Consider the following 18,710-nt stretch of genomic DNA (forward strand, 5'->3'; position numbering starts at 1 on the left):
TAAAGCATCAAAAGTTCCACAGGAACTTAAGGAAAAATTTTTTAACAGTGAGGGTGACAGAGCCCTGGAACAGGCTGCCCAGAGAGGTTGTGGACTCTCCTTCTCTGGAGATCTTCCAAACCCGCTTGGACGCAGTCCTATGCCACGTGCTCTAGGTGACCCTGCGTGTGCAAGGGGGTTGGACTAGATGACCTCTAGAGGTCCCTTCCAACCTTAAGCATTCTGTGGTTCTATTGCAGATTGTCTCTGGTTTCATACTCAAACTAATTTCAGAAAGAAGGCATTGGCTTTTGTTATTATGGATCTTTGAAACTGCCAGTAGAGAAATGAGAGGAGCTTGGAAATAACAAAGATCATGATATATTTTAATAGAAATAATTCAGCAGCACACAGTTAAAATGATTACTCATCTAAAATTTGGTTATGAGGAAAAATGCAAGCCTTCTTTGTTCTTGCAATAAAATGATGATTAAAAGCAAGCAGAGTAGATATTACAAAAATTATGAAAAACACACGACAGAAGAGGAAAATTATTAGCGTAGTACAAAGAAAATGCTTCTAGGAGCAAAGGGATTAAATAAGATAAAGAATATTTAACTATTCATGTCAGAAATAGATTTCTAATGTTCAGACCTCTTAGGCAGTGCAATAGTCTCCCAAAGGAAGGAGCCAAGTTTCACTGCTTGAATGTTTTAGCTGGAATATTAAATTAATTTAAATTTGTTTTTCAAACCAATCCAGAAGGTACATTTTTTGACCTCTTTCATGCAATGAACATTGTAGTAGCTTTTTTTTTTCCAGAATATATACTTCCTGCAGATATAGCAGCAACATATTTTCTCTTCCATGCATATTAAATGAAATTACAGATGCAGAGTCTTCTACAATGAAAGACTGCAAAGTAATAAGGAAGAAGAAATAAAATCAAACTTGTCTTAGTAGGATTTTCTACCTTCTTAAGCACAGCCACTTGGTGTGGCTGTTGCTAGATGCTAATGTGCTGCCACAGAGATACAGTAATCATTTGCTTGTGGTAACATGCTTTTGGCAATGGAGAATTCCAAATACAACAAATCCTTTCCCAGATGCTACCTTATTGCTCCTAGCTTCTCTAACAAGCTTCACACTGTTATCAGGTATATAGCACAAAAATACTAAGTATGCACCAGCTAGATACTTGGTGCTGCAGGATATCTAAACTTGTAGGTTCTAAACCACAAATACATGATACAGTTCCTCAAATAGTAAACAAGAAATACAGCATACATTATTTTATCTTTCATCTGTGTATCAGGTCCAGGAATATTTGAAATAATTTATGGCTCCATTATCCTAGAAAAATTTTAACAAGCATGTTCAAATGTCAGTCTCTAGCCAACAATTCTTGTTGCAGATCAGCTACTTAATTTGCATGTATAACAAGAGATAATAAAATAGTACTGCTTGAAACATTGGCTTATGCCAACTTAAAGCTCTGGGCATACATTTATACAAGCCAGAACTGAGATACCTCAGAAACACAGTGAATCAATCGGGGAAGATGAGAAAGCTGCATAGCCTTTTCCTGCATAGTGCGTTACTCTACATTGCCCATTTTATTACTACCCTTTGTTATTCTTTCCTGCCATTTCATGGCCATGCTATTCAGATCTCTTTGAGAAAACAGATTGCACCAAAGGTTAAAGAGGGAATCCAGTATATTTTGGTATGACACCAATTTTCCAGAACGTTCTTTGGTGGATTAGCTATGTGTTCTGATTATTTTCTTTTTACTCAGTGAGGCTGACAGATCACAAAATGACCCTAAAAAGTAAAAAAAAAAAAAAAAAAAAAAAGACAAACAAAAAATCATCGTGTTCCTTCACATACCTGTGGGCCATCTTCTGTATTCCTATCCAAATCCATTTGGGGGAATAGTATTAGCGTGTTTCTTTGGAGAAATATAGCATTTTATTTACCTCGGTCCTTTGTATACTAAATAGACTTTCACTGCTATTGTAGTTGTATTTTTGCCTCTCCTGCATGGCCAAAACAACATCCACAACCCTTGTCATTCACCTTTGACTACTCTGACACAAATAGCTCCAAATCAATCTAAAACTGCTTCAGAAAATCTTTATAGTGAATTTCATTCTCATCACTAAATTAAAAAATCTGTGCCCTCATACTCATATAGCCAAAGATTAATAACAACTTCCCTTCAGGATTAGAGATTAATTTTAATACCATGATCTATTTGAAATGACCCCTTAATTACCACTTATTTAATACACTTGTTGAAAGAAGCAATTTGGGGTACCCTATCACTCAAATTTTATTATTCAAAAGTGTCTTGAGAGAGCAGATTCACTTATAGGAGGTTAATTCACTAAAATGTGCCTTTTATAAAAAGGTTTCCAACTCATGGACAGCTACCCTGATAAAAATATTTATTCTAAGATTTCATTTAAATATACAGTAAAAGCAAAGACGAATGAGATCTTTTCACAGAAGACTACTATTCTATTACTTTTCTAGCAAACAGCTAATACAGCAACAGCTTCTGAAGAGGAATATCAGTGTAACTTAAAGGTAAATTCATAGTCTTATGTTACCACCTGATGATGTTCAAGCATTAGATAACTGAATGCCATGTCAAGTAGTATTTAGGATGTCAAGATATTTCAAATTTTTTTTTTGCATCAAACCTATTTTAAACTGGACTTCAGGAGTTTGATTTTACTTGGAGGCATTCATGGAAAGCCTAATGACGAACCAACACTTTTCCCACAGTAGCTTATCTTACCTGCGGCAAGAACACTTATGCTTCTGCAGTTATTACAGTTATCCATTCTTACTCCCAGCTATTTTCTGTTCCAGCTGCCATCACGAGATAAATTCAGGCAGAATGGCTAAGAGGATTAGTCATGAGGTATGGAGACTTTTACCAGGAGGCCACTGGCTTCTGTCTGTTCAATAACCTATGTAAAATGAGTTTGACTCATTCCCCTTCTGACTGTAGCAGATGAGCACTCTCATGGCAAAACAAAGCTACAATTCACTTTGATTTGTGTTCTTACCTGTAGGCATCAGAAGGAGAAGTTTTAGAAGGACAAAAGGAACAAGTTAGCTTCCCAAAATCCTTGAAGAGCTAAGAGTGAGAAATTGTTAGTGAAATAATAGCATCCTGGGTTGCATCAAGAGGAACATTGCCAGCAGATTAGGGAGGTGCTTTTCAGCCTCTGCTGAGCCTTGGTGAGGTCACATCTCAAGTACGGAGTCCAGTTCTGGGCTCCCCAGTACAAGAGTCACATGGAGCTCCTGCAGCAAGTCCAGCAGAGAACTACAAAGATGATTTAAGAACTGAAATATCCTTCCTATAAGGAAAGGCAGAGAGAACTGATACTCTTCAGCCTGGAGGTATCTTATCAATGTGTGTAAGCATCTGAAGGGAGGGCCTATGACACATACACAGCTAAATCTACCTATCTTTCCTTCCTACAGACTAACTGAGATCAAATGGAGGGATCAAGTGTGGTGGAAAATATGCAAAAATGTGAAGGCTCTTGCCCTTCCGAATTGCTCCTGAAAATTGTGCAGTGAAGTCTGAAGAGAGCAGAAACCTCTTATTTCCCACAACATTTTTTTTCCATTTAAAACAAGCAATAATTGAAACCACTTTCTGCTGGAAGCAGAGCATTATTTTGATCAACAAAACATCAGCTGAAGCCAAACATCCTCTAGCAGCTCTAACAGACAGAAAAGAGGTACATTCCCTCCACACCAGATAGCTAAAATGAGTGCAGAAGCAAAGCTAAGCGATAGCACAGAACAGGATGCTAAGTGCAATACCACATCTCACTTCCCAAACTCATTAAACAGATTGCTTGAAAGCTTTTAAAATGTGACTGCAAAACAAAAATAGGTTTAGGTGAACTTTGTAACCTGCCAGAGGAGTAGACAACACTAGCAGAGAACCTTTCCTGGGGAAATGTTAGGGGAGCAAAGGGAAGGACAGAATCACTAGATCTGTTAAAAAGTAAAGCTGATGCACTGACATGCTGAAAGTGATACTCACTAAGTTAATGTTCAGTTCATGGTTGCCTCCATTTTTTCCTTCTACTAGTTAATCAACTAGTTTGGTTTTCTGTTGGTTTTTTTTCCTCACATAAATTTGCTATACACTTTCTTTAGAGTTTATTGTCCTTTAATTAGATGACTACGTAGCTTGCTCACCATGTCACTGATCTCTCAAATTCCTTCTAAATCCTGCAACATGAGACTACCTGCATGATGGATCATATGGCAGGATGGTAGGATTCTCTCCTCCGTTAAGAAACACATTTGAGTGTACAGTACGGTATTCTTTAATGAGGAATAATAAGGAGGCACTCTGAGTGACATATTAGCACAAACATAGTGACATAGCCCTTTCACTCATAATAATACAAACATGTGCCACATTTTGATTACTTTCCCTTCCTACTTTTTCTCAATATACTTGCTTACACTCTGCTTTGCAGCAGCCTCAAAAAAATCCCAACTTTGGAACATGTTCTCAAAAGCTATTACACCTTTATGCTTGGTAAAAGTAAGCTCTATCAGATGGACAGAATAATTGCTCTACAAAATGAGAGGCCCGCAGGAAATATCCAATGATATAAGAAAGTGTTGTATTAAGTATGTACAAGAGGAAAGAGAGAATCTTTCTCTTTGACAAGATTAGAAATAGCTATAATTCTTTATCATCAGATTTGAATGTATCAAAAGCAGCAAGTTGTAGGCAATTATTTCAAAAATTCAATTAACTTGGAACAATAAAAAAATTCATAAAAGCCTTATTTCTTAAGTAATTCTTAAATGCAATATTGAAATTGATAAATGAATCTACTTTTGTCCTCAACGTGACCTGGCAAGTGTTATTTCCAAGTTATACTCTGTAGGGATCTGATCAAGTATCAGGTACTGACAGCAATGGAAAGATTCCTAGTCACTCTAAGGGGCTTTACAACAAGCACTTGAGGCCTCAGGCAAACAAAACACTTCAGCAACTTGCTGATTAAATACTTCTAAGCTTCAAACTTCCCTCAAATTCAAGCAGATCAATTTCATTTTCTTTCTCTTTTTGCATTCTGGTTCTGCGTTCTGGTTCCAATCATACATCGTAGGTAGCAACAGAAAAGAGTTATAAATCAAAGACCAAAAGAAAACAAATAAGCTGATTTAAATTGTGTCATATTTGAGGAAATAAAAGCAATTGTGGTCGGGTGAAAAAGAGGTCAGCCAGAGACCCAAAGAATCAGGCTATAGGAGGATTTTCAGATTACACAGCTATACGCATACTTGACCCAATTCTAGCTTGCACTTCCCTTCTTTGCAATACATCCTTCACAGTTTTTCTACAACAGTTTCTTCTCTGTTTCACAACAGCCTCCATCTCCATACCCTTCCTTCCACAAAGCTTTGAGCATGAAATTGCTTCCACTTTACTCACTCCACTTATGTTCCCCTGTGTCTTCTTCAAGACAGGGATTATCATCTATTGTGCACCTTCCGAAATACTCAGGCACTGGAGGGAGTGCAGTGGAGGAAGAAGGAGCACTAATGTGGCTTTAGTTTCTTAATTAGACATGGTGAGTGTTCCTGTATCATCTTCACATCACATGCTGCAACACTCCTTAAATTTATATTAAGACTTTACCTTCTTCAAGTGCCTAATACATGACAGCCATGTCCCTGATTGGCCCATAGGAAGCACAGTAAAAAGCACAGTTAAAGTAGAAATAAAACTAGAGTGGAAATAACAACAACAATAATGAACTAGCACATGCTGTCATCCAAAAATCCCAGAAAGCTCATCACTTGCAAGAGATAAATCATGATAATACATTATTGTAATTGGGACAATGATGGAAACCCAAAAGAAAATTTATTGGAACAAGACTGTTTCCAAGGTCTCAGGGAGAAGGACATCCTTATCATATGGTGTCCTCTGTGACACAGTTTCCAACAAAATGCCACTGGACTTCAGAAAGCTGTTTTGCTGTAGCCTGGCAAAGCCATCAGGACTTGGAGCCATTTCTGCTGGTGAGCTTTGTTTTCTGTGAGCCACAGTGGAAGGCAAGGCTGCAAAGCTCTCTGTCTACCCTTGGGAGTGTGCTTCCTTCTTCATAGTCTTTTTGCCTACTGTGATGGTTCTGCACACACTCTCCAGTGAAACCTCAAGGGATCTCTGTGAATTAGCTAAACTCATTTAACTATCAACCTCACTGATAGCTGTAAAAAATGGGACAAAGAACCTCTCATGGTTGGCCTCAGAAAATCCTTTTATCCATCAAGCAATCAGCATTATTTTTTTCATTCCTGGCCAACCTTTTTTTCTTTTCCTTATTCCTGCAATAAGGAGACTTTAAAGTCTTCTCCTAGTTTTACATATTTTGTGCTTAAGTTTTTGTTTGGTTGGTTTGGTTTTTTTTGCTGTTGTTAGCCATCAACAAAATTATAAATGTAAAGATAAAGCTGAGTAGTGAATACCACTTCTGCACTTGTGTATCTTTTATTTTTAGGGGGATAGTTTTATGATATAAATATTTCTTATTGCTATGTTGATATTGTAAATGCTAGTTTTATTAATTTTTTATTTTTGATGTTTTCTAACATAAAAGATTGTTCGGAGGCTCAGGTTCTTCATTGTAGGTTACAGACAAAAGGTAAGTCCTAATTCCTTCGTTACTCCTTTATTCCTTTGTGTGTGTATGTGTGTGCTCTTCCCTAAGGTGAGCGTAGACTAAGCAGAGTTAACAAATGGTGGTGGTTTTGCTTTCTGCTGTTTTGTATGGTGCTGTGCCAATTGAACTTCTTTTTTTTTTTTTTTTTTGGTTCCCTATCCTGCTGGGCCCTACTTGTAGTTGCTTCTTATTTCCCAGTTTTTGCCTCAAGGGGGTAGTTAACTGGATTACAGTTCACATCCTCTGCTTGATTCCCAAGAGCTAGAAAGCAGGGTAGTGGAAGCTACCAACTTCCAGCCCTAGCAGTTCACTCTGAGTCCACTCTAAAGAAATCTGAGAATCACTCTATGTTGAGCTTCCCAAGAGTAATATCTGAAATCATTTATTACAAAAATCTTTTAGGAGCCTTTGTAACAATTCAACTTCTGATGCATCCAATTTTGCTGTGATAACAGCCTTATTCTCCTGTCAGAAAGTTTCTTTTGGGCTTTCTGATGCTGCAGCAAATCAGCTTAAAAAAGCAGCATACATTTCTTTAAACTAGTTCATAATCTAAAGAGTCCTATGAAATATTAACATTACAATCTAAAGTCAATAAAGAGAAAATATTTAAATGCAAGCCACATGGATGGCCTTGATGCTGCAATCAGGCAGAACATAAGATCATTGATGAAATGTGAAGGTAAGCATCACGTTCAAGGGCACTGCCTGTACAGAATGGATTATTGTTACTGTAACTCTTTAATAACTAAAAATATGTCTTGGGTTATAGAAGAGGCTTTGCTCCATTTTAAAGTATGCTATTTTTAAAGAGAAAAGAGAGTAAAAATTCTCTGCTAACAGTCCACATATCTTCTGCCCTCCAAACATAGATCCTCTATTTAGCATAAAGGATTCTTGATAAATTTATCTTTGTAGCTTTTTTTTCTAAAACTTAATTGCTAATACTGAAAGCTATTTAACAATACTGCACTAGGATCCAATAAAAGACACTACACGTCAGGCATATAATGGTATCATAAGGCAGTGGGCAGTTTCACAAGTCACCAGAAATAATAAGCTCTTCAAATTTAACTCAAGCTGTTTGCACTGGTTTGTTTCATTGCTTGCAGAATAAAAAGCAAATGCTTCCTAGGCATCTAAGTCAGAGACAAATCTTATGCTTTCTGAATAGTTTCAACTCTCCCCAGTTGCAAATGCTACCCCGCTTATCCTGCGCTGCATCTAACCAATGCACCTATTCATCAGTACGTCATCAATATCTTTCAAAATACTGTAGTTCTAAATACTGCATTTATGATATAAATGCAGAGATAAGGTCAACTAGAGACTAAGGACATGAAATTGAATCAATATTTCCTGAAAAATTTCCACAAACCCTTGGAGGTTCATCAGAAAGAGGGAGGGACAGTAAAGCAGACACAGAATACATACCTAAGTGTGCTTATTCTGTTTTCTGTCAGGCAACAAAAGAAAAAATGTTGAAAATAATCCAGTAACACAGATGCTTTTGGACAATAAATCTGACTTGTTTACAGCTGCCTTGGTCAGTTGATTTTGGCTTTAATATTCAAGTTTCATTTGTCAAATGTAGTAGATGTTGTGTGTAGTGTTGCCAGCCCTATTCTTGCACAGCTAGCATAGTTGTGTGCAACTATTTTAAAATTTAGAGCAGATTTCAGTGATGTTGAAGTTTGTCCTTTCTTTTATAGAATTAATGTTGTTTGAGTTTGTTTAGTCTTTTTCAATTGGATTAGGTGCAAAGAACAATGGTACAACAGGGCTCCATGCTGCTGTCGCTTCTGTAGTTTTTACCATTGGCTTGTTCTTCAAAACAATGTATTTGACTTAATGAAATTCAGTCTTTCAGAATTTCATAGCTAAAGATTTTTTTAAAAATTTACTTTCTGAATCAGCTCGGCTCCTGCATGAAGGAAGACATGAATTCAGCAACAACCTACTTCAGCAAGGCTTTTTTGTGCATAAAGTAGAATCTGAATTTGCCTCAAAGATAGTTTTGCATTGTGATTTTTTTACTCAGATATATCCAGATGGAAATAATAATAAACTGTGCCTAATAAAGAGCCATCTGAGATACTGAGATGGGTCATGACATGGGAATTTAATTTCACAAAAGGAATTTAAATGAAGAGCTTCCTATTATTTCTGAGGTCTTCTGTGTTCCATTCATTTATTCTGTGAGTTACCTCCTCTCTTTATTCTCACTTCTATTTAATATGTGTCATCACTCCATGCTGCAGGAAACAATGAAGTGTTGTTCAGACTCCAAGCCAGCCTGAGCAGGAGGGATGGAAAATATTTTCAGGAACACCTGGAAATACTAGGAATACCAAGAATACTACAGGAAAAGTCCATCTCAAGGACATGAAGAAATAATGCTTGAAAGTTAAGCTCTTCCTAATATTCACCAGAAAAATAATGGAGCCAGCATGGCAAAGTCTCACAATAAATATCATGAGTCTTCACTTATATTTTAATAAAACAGTGATAAAACTCCCTCTGGAGAAATACTCAGAATTACAACAGCATAATTTTAACACTGAAAGGCTATAATGTGCAAACTACACACACACACACAAAAAACTTTCAAATGACATAGAGTAGGCTAGCAGAGGCAGACAAAAAGGCATGGGAGCTAATTCGTATTCTTCCTTCTGTCTTCTTAATGAACCAAAGTACCGAAGATGCATTCAAGACAGGCTCAACAGGAGCCTAAATCTTCTACACAATACAATGGAAAGAGCTAGGTGAAATGTTGAAAGAGTGTTTCAGTTACTAAGTTGCAATCTTAGTGACAACACTGTGCAAATCTCTAAGAGAACAATAAAACTGGTGATTGAAGGAGCTTCCTAATATAAGAAGCCTGTATGGAGAACGCAGGTCAATCACTTGGCTGAACTGGCATTTTTTCTCCTTGCCTTGGAGCAGAATTCCATTCAGATACCGAGATCATCTGTCTGTAGAAATGTCCCCAAAAGCATGGTGAAAGGAAAGGGCAGCAGAGTGACTAATAAGACTAAAGGATCCCATACGGATCGTAGCTGCCTCAATTTTTAGAATTGCAGATTCTCCCAAATTGAAACAAAGAGTATATCCGTAAGAAAAAAAGTCAGGACAACTCCAAAAATAGATTTTACAAATCTGGACATGGAAAAGAAAAGTGTCCTTCTAGGAAAAGAAAAGTGTGCTTCTAAAATAATACAATGCTTGGAACCATAGTTTTCAAATCCAGTTCCCATAGGATAATCAACATGTACTAACCACTCTTGCAAATTTAGCACATTTCTCACAGAAAAAGAAAAGCAAGGAATTGCAATGGAAGCACTCCAGGCTAAATGCATCCAGAAAAACTTACAGATTTAACTTATAATTTAATGCTAAGTTAACCTGGCTCAAGAATATGAACAGTCAGAAATGTTATTCAGGAATGATCATCTGTTACTTTAGCTGCATAAAGCAACTCACCACAATGCAGGCAAGAACCATTTTAAGTAGCAAAGCAGTAGCAAGATCATAGATGGAACAGGAGTGGCAGAGGATGTATAGTACTATCTTAATACCAAAGACTGATTTTGTCAAAACAAAAATACATTTATGCCATGAGAGGCATAAGGCAAAAAAAAGTTCACTTTTTATGCAGTCATAAACTTCTCTACTGATTGAAGAAGCACTGGAACTGTAGAAAAACAGTATTCTCAGTGTGAAACCAGTATGAGCAGAGACTGAATTTCTAAAATGAAATACATTAATGCCATGTAAATCTTGGATTAGGACATACTTCTTAAGGTATTGTTTCCTCAATGCCTAGGGAAAACTGTTATTCCCATAAGAAGTTAACTGGCAGCAGACATAGTTGGCTGAATATCCATGTTCATTCTAACTTCTTGAGTGCTATACACAGCAATTAATCTTTGCACTGAAGACTATCTTAATCTGCAAAATTAGTGCTTACTCCTCAGACATCACATCTACTGAAAAAAACAGGCTAAAGTCCTTTAAAATGCTGTGTGGTAAATAGTGTTACATTCACCAAGAGTGGTTTGTGAAACAATTTCCTTGGCAGGCAGGCATCACCATGGTACACTGGCACTGTGGAGAATTGTGTAATTTCCTTATTTTCAGAAGAATCTAATTTCCTTATTTTCAGAAGAATCGCCTGAAATCTATAAAGCGACAACAAATGTATCAACAACTTCATGTTGAACCAAATAAAAAATGAATCACAGGAACCGTTAATTCAATCTAAATGAGTTCAAAGTCTGTATGGCAAAAAGTTTATCGGGGAAAAAAAGGGGGGGAGATAGTTAAACTAAGTTAACAGAGAGGACAAGAATAGACATTTCCTATTGTAGCCTGGCATTACCTGCACTACTTGTAATCACTAAGAAAACTGAGCATTAAATTCAGATTATTGGAAAAGTTCACGATAAAATATTAATTCAGCCCTTCTGCAAGCATCTTGGGTAGCTAAATCGGTTTTACACCAACAGAAACATTACAGGCAACCTGGAAGAAACATATTTTGAGGATCACAAGGAAAGAGCCTACATGATGATTCTGGTGCTAACAGATTAAAATACCATGTTATTTTCTTGAAAACGTATATCTCATTTATTTGAACTTTAATCATTAAAGCATAAAGATCATTTTATTTCTTTGCAGGATAAGAAGGTAGTGCTAATAATAGGAAATGTGATGATGCAAAACTATTTTAAAATACCTGCTTGCATGTTTAGAAAAAAACTCTAGTATGTCTGAATATAGTTTTTGTAAACTAATTACAGAATGCGTAGTTTAACAAATTAAATATGGATCTTTCCTGACATGTTATTCTGATCCCCCTGGGCCTAAATTTTGCAATATATGTCTAAATGGGAAAATAAGCCAAAGTGCATTCATTCCTCAGGACCAGGAGAGAGCTAGTTTGAATAAACTCCCTGCCAGACAGCAAGTACATCAAGTCCATGGCAGCACTTGTTCCACTCTACAGATTTATTCCTTTTCACAACAGTATCTTGCTAATGTAGATATAGCTGGCAACATTCAAGTCGTACCTTAGAAACATATATGTCCCCTGTAAGAGAAAGGGCAAAATGTTTTCCTAGCTGCCAAGATTTTTTGATTGCCAAGATATAACAAGAGTTCTGGTATACAGCAGCCCCAAACACTGCAATAAATCCAGACTACATGAACGTAGTATCCCTGGAAAAAATATCTTCCAAAGTAGCAACTGTTTGCTAGGTTTGAGGTTTACTTAGCAGAGAGATCAGATTCTGGCAGCAGACTAGTGGTATGGAATTTTTTCCTCATTCCTCAGTTAAGCTGCTATGAAAAGGGAGGTTGGTTACTAGAAATCATATGGATTTTTTTTTTTTTAACAGTGGTAAAAATGTTAAAATATTTAGGATAGACAAATATTCTCCCTAGGAGAAAGCCTTCAGCAAAAACATTCAGTATGAACATAGTTATACCTATTCAGACAGGGTTAGGTCCAGCAGAAACAGTTGCAAACTGGATGAAGTTGTTGGCTTGCCTCTTTGTCACATGTGCACACACCATTCTGTGGTGCTGATAAAAAAAAGGAACAGCAGATTCCAGCTCTTTTATCACTCCTCTGCCTAGGAAATGAATGTGCCCCTGGATGGGGATGTTGGCAGATACGGGCTCATCAGTCTCAGGAAATCAGAAAATAGGTCTCCTGTTCTAGAAAGTCAGAGGTGCACTACTGCACAGTAGCTGAAGTCACTGACATATTTTGCCCTCTTAAAAGTAGCAAATTATAATCTGTAGATTTTAAATGGCATATGGGAACTAGAAATGTTAGCGGCCTCAGAGTAGCTAAAGTGAAAGAGTAAATGAGTGGTGATCTACACTGAGTAGAAGAGAAAAATTTTAGGACATGCAGCTTTCTTTGGCATTTAGAGCTGCTTTCATCCGTGACTACAAATTCACTTGGATTCCTAAGCAGCTGCCTTTTTTTTCCTTCTGCAATGTCACTGAATTGATTTCATACACGCTGCTTTTTGAATGAGTTAGCCAACCATTCTGCTCAAAGCAGTGGAGCTCTTGCTGTCACATCAATTTTTCTTTGCCAAAGTCCTTTAGAAAACAAATCAGAAACAGAGACAACATGTTTCATAGGGCAAACTTTCCATGAGGTCTGAAACAGAAACAGGGAATGAAGGCAGGAAAGAGATGTAGGAGGCATCTACAGTTCTGAATACAGTTAAGAAGCACTGTCCTGCCTGGGTGCAAGGAAGATTAGACAGATCTAAATGAATTAGATATTCCCCTATACCGCAATTTTTTCTCTGGCATACTGCAGACTTTTAGGTATTATTTAACACCTGCATCAGCTCAGGCATAAAGAGCTCCAGCTGACAACAGTAAAATATTGATCTCTCAGCTGTCATGAGACAGGGATGAGCAGGCTCCTTTAAGAATTTTTGTTTGTTTTTTACCCTGAAAACCTGCTCAATGGCCACCACACCGGGCACAGCCATACTTCCACAGGGTATGCCACATATCTACCAGAGTAAACTGTGCATAATCTCTTGCATTTCTTCTCTTAAAAAATGCCTCCTGCTAAGATATGCTGTTCTTGCAGAGCTGTTTGGCTGCTGTCTCATACTGAGAAGTGTTCTCCAGACACACTAGCACTGACATATTACGCAAACCAGACTCCTCCTACCTATGGGAACATCAGTGCTGTTCCTAGTTCATTTCACATAAATCGCATCATTTGCTACCTGTAACCTCTCTGCTATTTTGTATTGATTGCAGTCCAAGGCTGAATTTATCAGCAGGGACAGGTGCTTGTTTCCCTCTCAGGAGTACTGCCCAGTGCAGCACATGCTCCCGTATTAAGGGAATTATTTGAAACTCTACTGCTGCACAATACCTCTTATTTTCTTCCTCCACAGACTGTTGCTGTAACATAAATCATATTCCCATTTATGTGACACACGCATCACTCCTGCACACTGACCAGCTTCTGAAGTGCCAATCCCAAAGAATACCTGCTGTATGTGAAAAAGTTGCATAGGGTTCTGCCAAGACAAGGCTCTTTGTTGATGCTGTAATAAAGTGCATTTATTATCATTAAGACAAATATTAATACTAAACTCTGTGACTATTAGAGAGAGAAAGCAAGTCCATTAAAAGTTTTCATTCCATATGAATAATGATGTGAAATGATAATGATGTGATCAGTCTCTTTGAAAGCAGAAAGGAATATATTTAAATATATTTCTTTCAGGATAGAGCGTGCAGAACTGAAATTGCATTTGTTTAGTGTAAAGAAATAATCTCTCAGAATATCACGTTGTGTGACCTTAGGCAAGCAAGGCCTCTGCTTTACCAGAAAAATTCTTACTTCCATATGGTAATGCTCATAACTAATTTTTATATTGCATTTATTATTAATATGTTGGTTTCACAGGTATAAATTCTTTAGATTTGAATTTTTGATACTAGCACATTTTAGCAGAAAGTATTACTAATACATAGAGAGGAGTTTGTTTCTTTTATAGAATATACTGAAGAACTACAGAGTTCAGCAGTACAGTCTCATACTAGAACACTAAAACAGCTTTATGAAGCACCACAGGGAACATTTCAGCTCAGTTCAGGCATCGTGCACTTCAGTAAGATTAGTGATAATTTTCCCTTAATTTCCAGAACAGCCAGCTATCACAGTGTTGTTGGTTTTTCTTAAAAGAAAAAAAAAAAAAGAGAGAGAAACTGCTCTGGCCATGGAGTTTTCCTTCCTCATCACCAAAAGCTGTAGTTATGTCACTCTTTTAACAAAAATCTGAATGAGGATGATGAAAATGTGTCCCACTCATTAAAGAACAAGGTTAATAATTCCTGTGTGCCCAAAGGGACCAAAGACAGGGGGGGGGGAAAATGCTAATATCTCTATATCACCTATTTTTAAAGTCAGATGAATAACAGAACTCTTTCCTGTTCTGAGTTTTCCATTCCAGAGATCTTGCAGATATAATTACTAAATTTTTAATAGCATTTTCATTAGAAGCAGTACGTTCATAATACTGCCAATCCTTTCATCTTCAACCAGTAAAAGTACCCTAATATATGCTGATTGCACGGAAGTAGGAAATCCCAAATAAGCTATTTCCAGTCAAAGACTTTGCTCCACAAATCGTCAGAATTTGCAGAAAGCTCCATTGTTTATTATCAATATGCTGATCAGACAGTATGATGATGGCAATATTTTTTCAGTTCTAATAAGATATTAGGAAGAACATGCTAAAGCCCAGTCTATATATTTTGTTATTAGTTTGATTATTTCTTAGGCATGTTTCTTTAACACATATATAGAAGTGCAATGAGATATATGTATATAGTGCAATATATAGTGCAATGAGACCACAAAGGAGGAATAGGAAAGGAGAAAGCAAGTTCATTTGTGGTATTGCATTAAGTGTACATTTAAATTTAAATGGAAAAACTATGTTGGAGAAAAAGTCTTCTATTTATTGTGAAAAATAAGACGCATCTTTGGTCGTCTAATTTTAACACCAAGTCCAACTCCCTCCCTCCATACCTTCTTTTATGTTTTTGAACTAAGAAAAAGATTGAGAAATTTAGGAATAGAAGTTACAGGATAACTGATACTTTTCTTCTAAATCTGTTTGCCTTCTAGTGAAGTATTCCAATGTACCTTCTTTTTTTTGTTCAATTTCTGATTAAAATCTTCTCCTTCCACAGCATACAGAAATCACTTAGGCTTGAGATAGCTGATAAGATTTTCCTACTTCAACACTTTTGCATGGAGACTTTCGTTACTACAGAACTAAAACCTTAATCACTGAGAGAGCCAGGACTGGAACTCAGAAGTCACTACCTCCATCTCCTGCATCAAACACTCAGTCACTACAGTAAAAATATGTTCTCACCATGGATTAAGTACTTAGGCTACAGAATAGCCTAAAACAAGTTATCTTAATATATGCCTTCTTATCACCAACTCACATCTTAAAAACAAGCATTTAGCACAGCACATGTTATAATGTTTTTGCCTACAGTGGCCCTCTACAGAAACAGGAATCCAAATCCATCAGCGTTGAACTAGGGAAAGAGGGCACAGGCTATCCAAAAAACATGCATGCTCTTCAGAAATGAGTGGAATCATATGGGCCTTTAAATTATGATCTCATTCACAAGTTCCTTCTTTCCAGCATTCTAAGGTGAAAAAAAATCAATGTTCCAATTGACTTTCCTATCCTGTTTCATTTTTATCTGCAGGCAAATGGCATTAGTATTGAACTGCTCTCTAGAAAAACTTTTGACTTATTAGCGTAGCATACAACATAGTTGTACAATTAAGAAGCTTCTTCTCTCCCTCCCTCATAACCTATTACAGTCGTGCAATTGAAAAATGCAGTCTTTCAGACACACTATTAGCTTTTTTTGCGTTTAACTGAGGGCCATGCACATTTCATATTTGCATCACATTAAGCACGATTTATTTATTTATTTTTTATATTGCACTCATTGCATTTAAGATGATGGAGCAAATTCAGACCTTATTCTAAAAGGAAACAAAATCACTATGAATTACCTCTTATTCTGGCCTCTCTAGTTCTTTCTTCCACGTACTCTCTGGACTAAATTAGCCTTTGCTGTAGCATCACTGAAATAAAATGTGATTATGTCTGTATGCAGTTGATACAGACATACAAGGCTCATACCATGACAGATGAACACAGTTAAGCAAAAGGGAGATATCCTTGTGCAAGCTCACTCCCAAATAGGTTGATCCTGCTTTTGTCCCCACTGTACCTTAGGCAATTTCACAGCAGTCTAAATTATGGTGAGCGGTGTCCTGAAAGCCATCTCAGCAGTGAGGTACCTTTTGTACTGTGCCATAAAAGCAGCATAGAGAGGAATAAGCTGAAAATCATTAAGCAGCCTAGGGATTCCCTGTGCTGCAGGGACATCTTACCTACTGAACCATTGTTATTTAATCTGTTGTCTATTTTAAAAATTGGCCCAAAATTTGAAGAAAAAGCAAGGCCTAAAGCTCGGCTTAATAACTCACTCAAAACTATTATTGATAAGCAATTTCCATATTTTGTGGCTCTCTAAGTATTATTACTGTAATTCTCATACGGTAAAGTACACTTTACACTAACACCTTATTAGGCTCTTCAGAAATGACGCAGGGAAACATACATCTATTTCTTCATTCTTCAAACCATGCTAGCAAAATTGTGAGACAAAGGAGAGAAAAACAGCAGCGCATGTGGTAACTCAGCCATACATCAAGCATCCCATCTCAGGCAATATGTGTCTCAGAAATCCTTCAAGCAAGGTTGTCTACATGCTTGATTTCTCTAAATACTGTGAGATAGTGGGTACGTGCAGATGCTATGCATACTGTGCCACAAATTAATATAATGTTCTACTATTTTGGGGAGCTTGTTCACTTGTGACAAAACAAAGTATACCAGCATAATGAGAATGCACAAATCAATGGTGAATGTTCCTTCCTCCATAAAAAAAAATTAAAGAATTAAAGAAATATGAGAATCACGACAAAAAATAGAATAGCTTTAGCATTTTTTGCAGTAATGTCAATCATTTAACTGATTTTTTTTTTATGTAATAAGCTATCATTGCAAAATTAAACTTTTGACAATACATTTATACATTTATACACATGCATTTATATTACATTTATTAAAACCTTAATCTGGTCTCTCAGTGCCTATATGCCAGGTAGGTTAAAAGCACGTCTCTAATTCTGTCTTTTTGCCAAGTGAATAGGTACGTACACAAAGGTAGGAGCATACTTAGTACAACTCTGTATTATATATGTATGTTGGTAGAGAGACATATTGTAGAGGGAATAAATGAGAAATCATTCTTCAGTAATTTCATCACTTATGGATCTACTTATGGTAAATCTGCAACACTAAAGTTCATTTACTCACAGAAAGCACAAAGAATGTAGACAAATTTAATGCAGAACTGTATCAGTATAGGTTGATTGGAAACAGTAAGACAACATCAATATATGACTTCATTTCTTAATGGACCTGTTCTACCATGGATTAACTAAGTGAAAAACGAAATGAATGGCTAATATTGTTCAAGATTTTCAAGTTTTATTACACTGTTTTCCTTAACTCCAAAACAGACTCTGATATTTTCAAATGACAAACAACTTTTTTTTTTTTTTTTTAAATCTCACTTTTTGGTCACTCAAATTCAAATACCTCAGAGGGATTTGTTGTAAAGGAACTGTTGGCTTTAAGTATTAGGGCATCAATTTGGGCATCAGCTCAATTACAGTGGATCAGGCTGGGCACCTAAGTGTGAAACATCCAAAATGGTAGGGAAAGTTACTTCTCCCTTTTTCTCCTTAAGCAAAAGATGTTACTAGCTGTTTCCCAGTTATTCTTCTGCCTTGCCTTCTCTCTCCTTCCCTTCAGTCTACTGCTTTAGTGTATTTCTCCCATTCTTGCTTTATGTTACTCCTTAGGCCAAACAATCACATAATCTCCCAGGAAACATACAATCCCATTCATATTACTCCTTCAGTATCTCTTAATAAAAGTATATATATTTCAAATAAAACCTGTTATAAAGTCCACATATAATACAGAAGGTCTGGCATTAGTTGCAGTTATATAAGATTCTTATGTTAGGAGGGGCAGAAGCAATTATGAAAACTTTTTAGAAATGGAAGAAAAGTTTGGTTTCGGGCATTACAAAGGAGAGCAGTTTCTCCAATAACCTGCTAATGTAAGGGACTTCAGATGAAGCACGAGCAATAGCAATGATTATCCAGCTAAAAACAGGGAAGTGTAAATGTTGCACAAAAGTCAATCCCCACATGCTGGGCAGAAAGAAATGAGAGACATTAGGCAGACAAAACAGATAATAAAAGACAGAAAATAGAAGGTAGAAACTGGTGAAGCAGAAGAGAGAAAAGAGAAGGAAAAAAATAAA

Source organism: Tinamus guttatus, unplaced genomic scaffold (genome assembly GCF_059628265.1).
Source record: "Tinamus guttatus ecotype Peru unplaced genomic scaffold, ASM5962826v1 Tinamus_guttatus_pri_ptg000208l, whole genome shotgun sequence".
Classification (NCBI taxonomy): Eukaryota; Metazoa; Chordata; class Aves; order Tinamiformes; family Tinamidae; genus Tinamus; species Tinamus guttatus.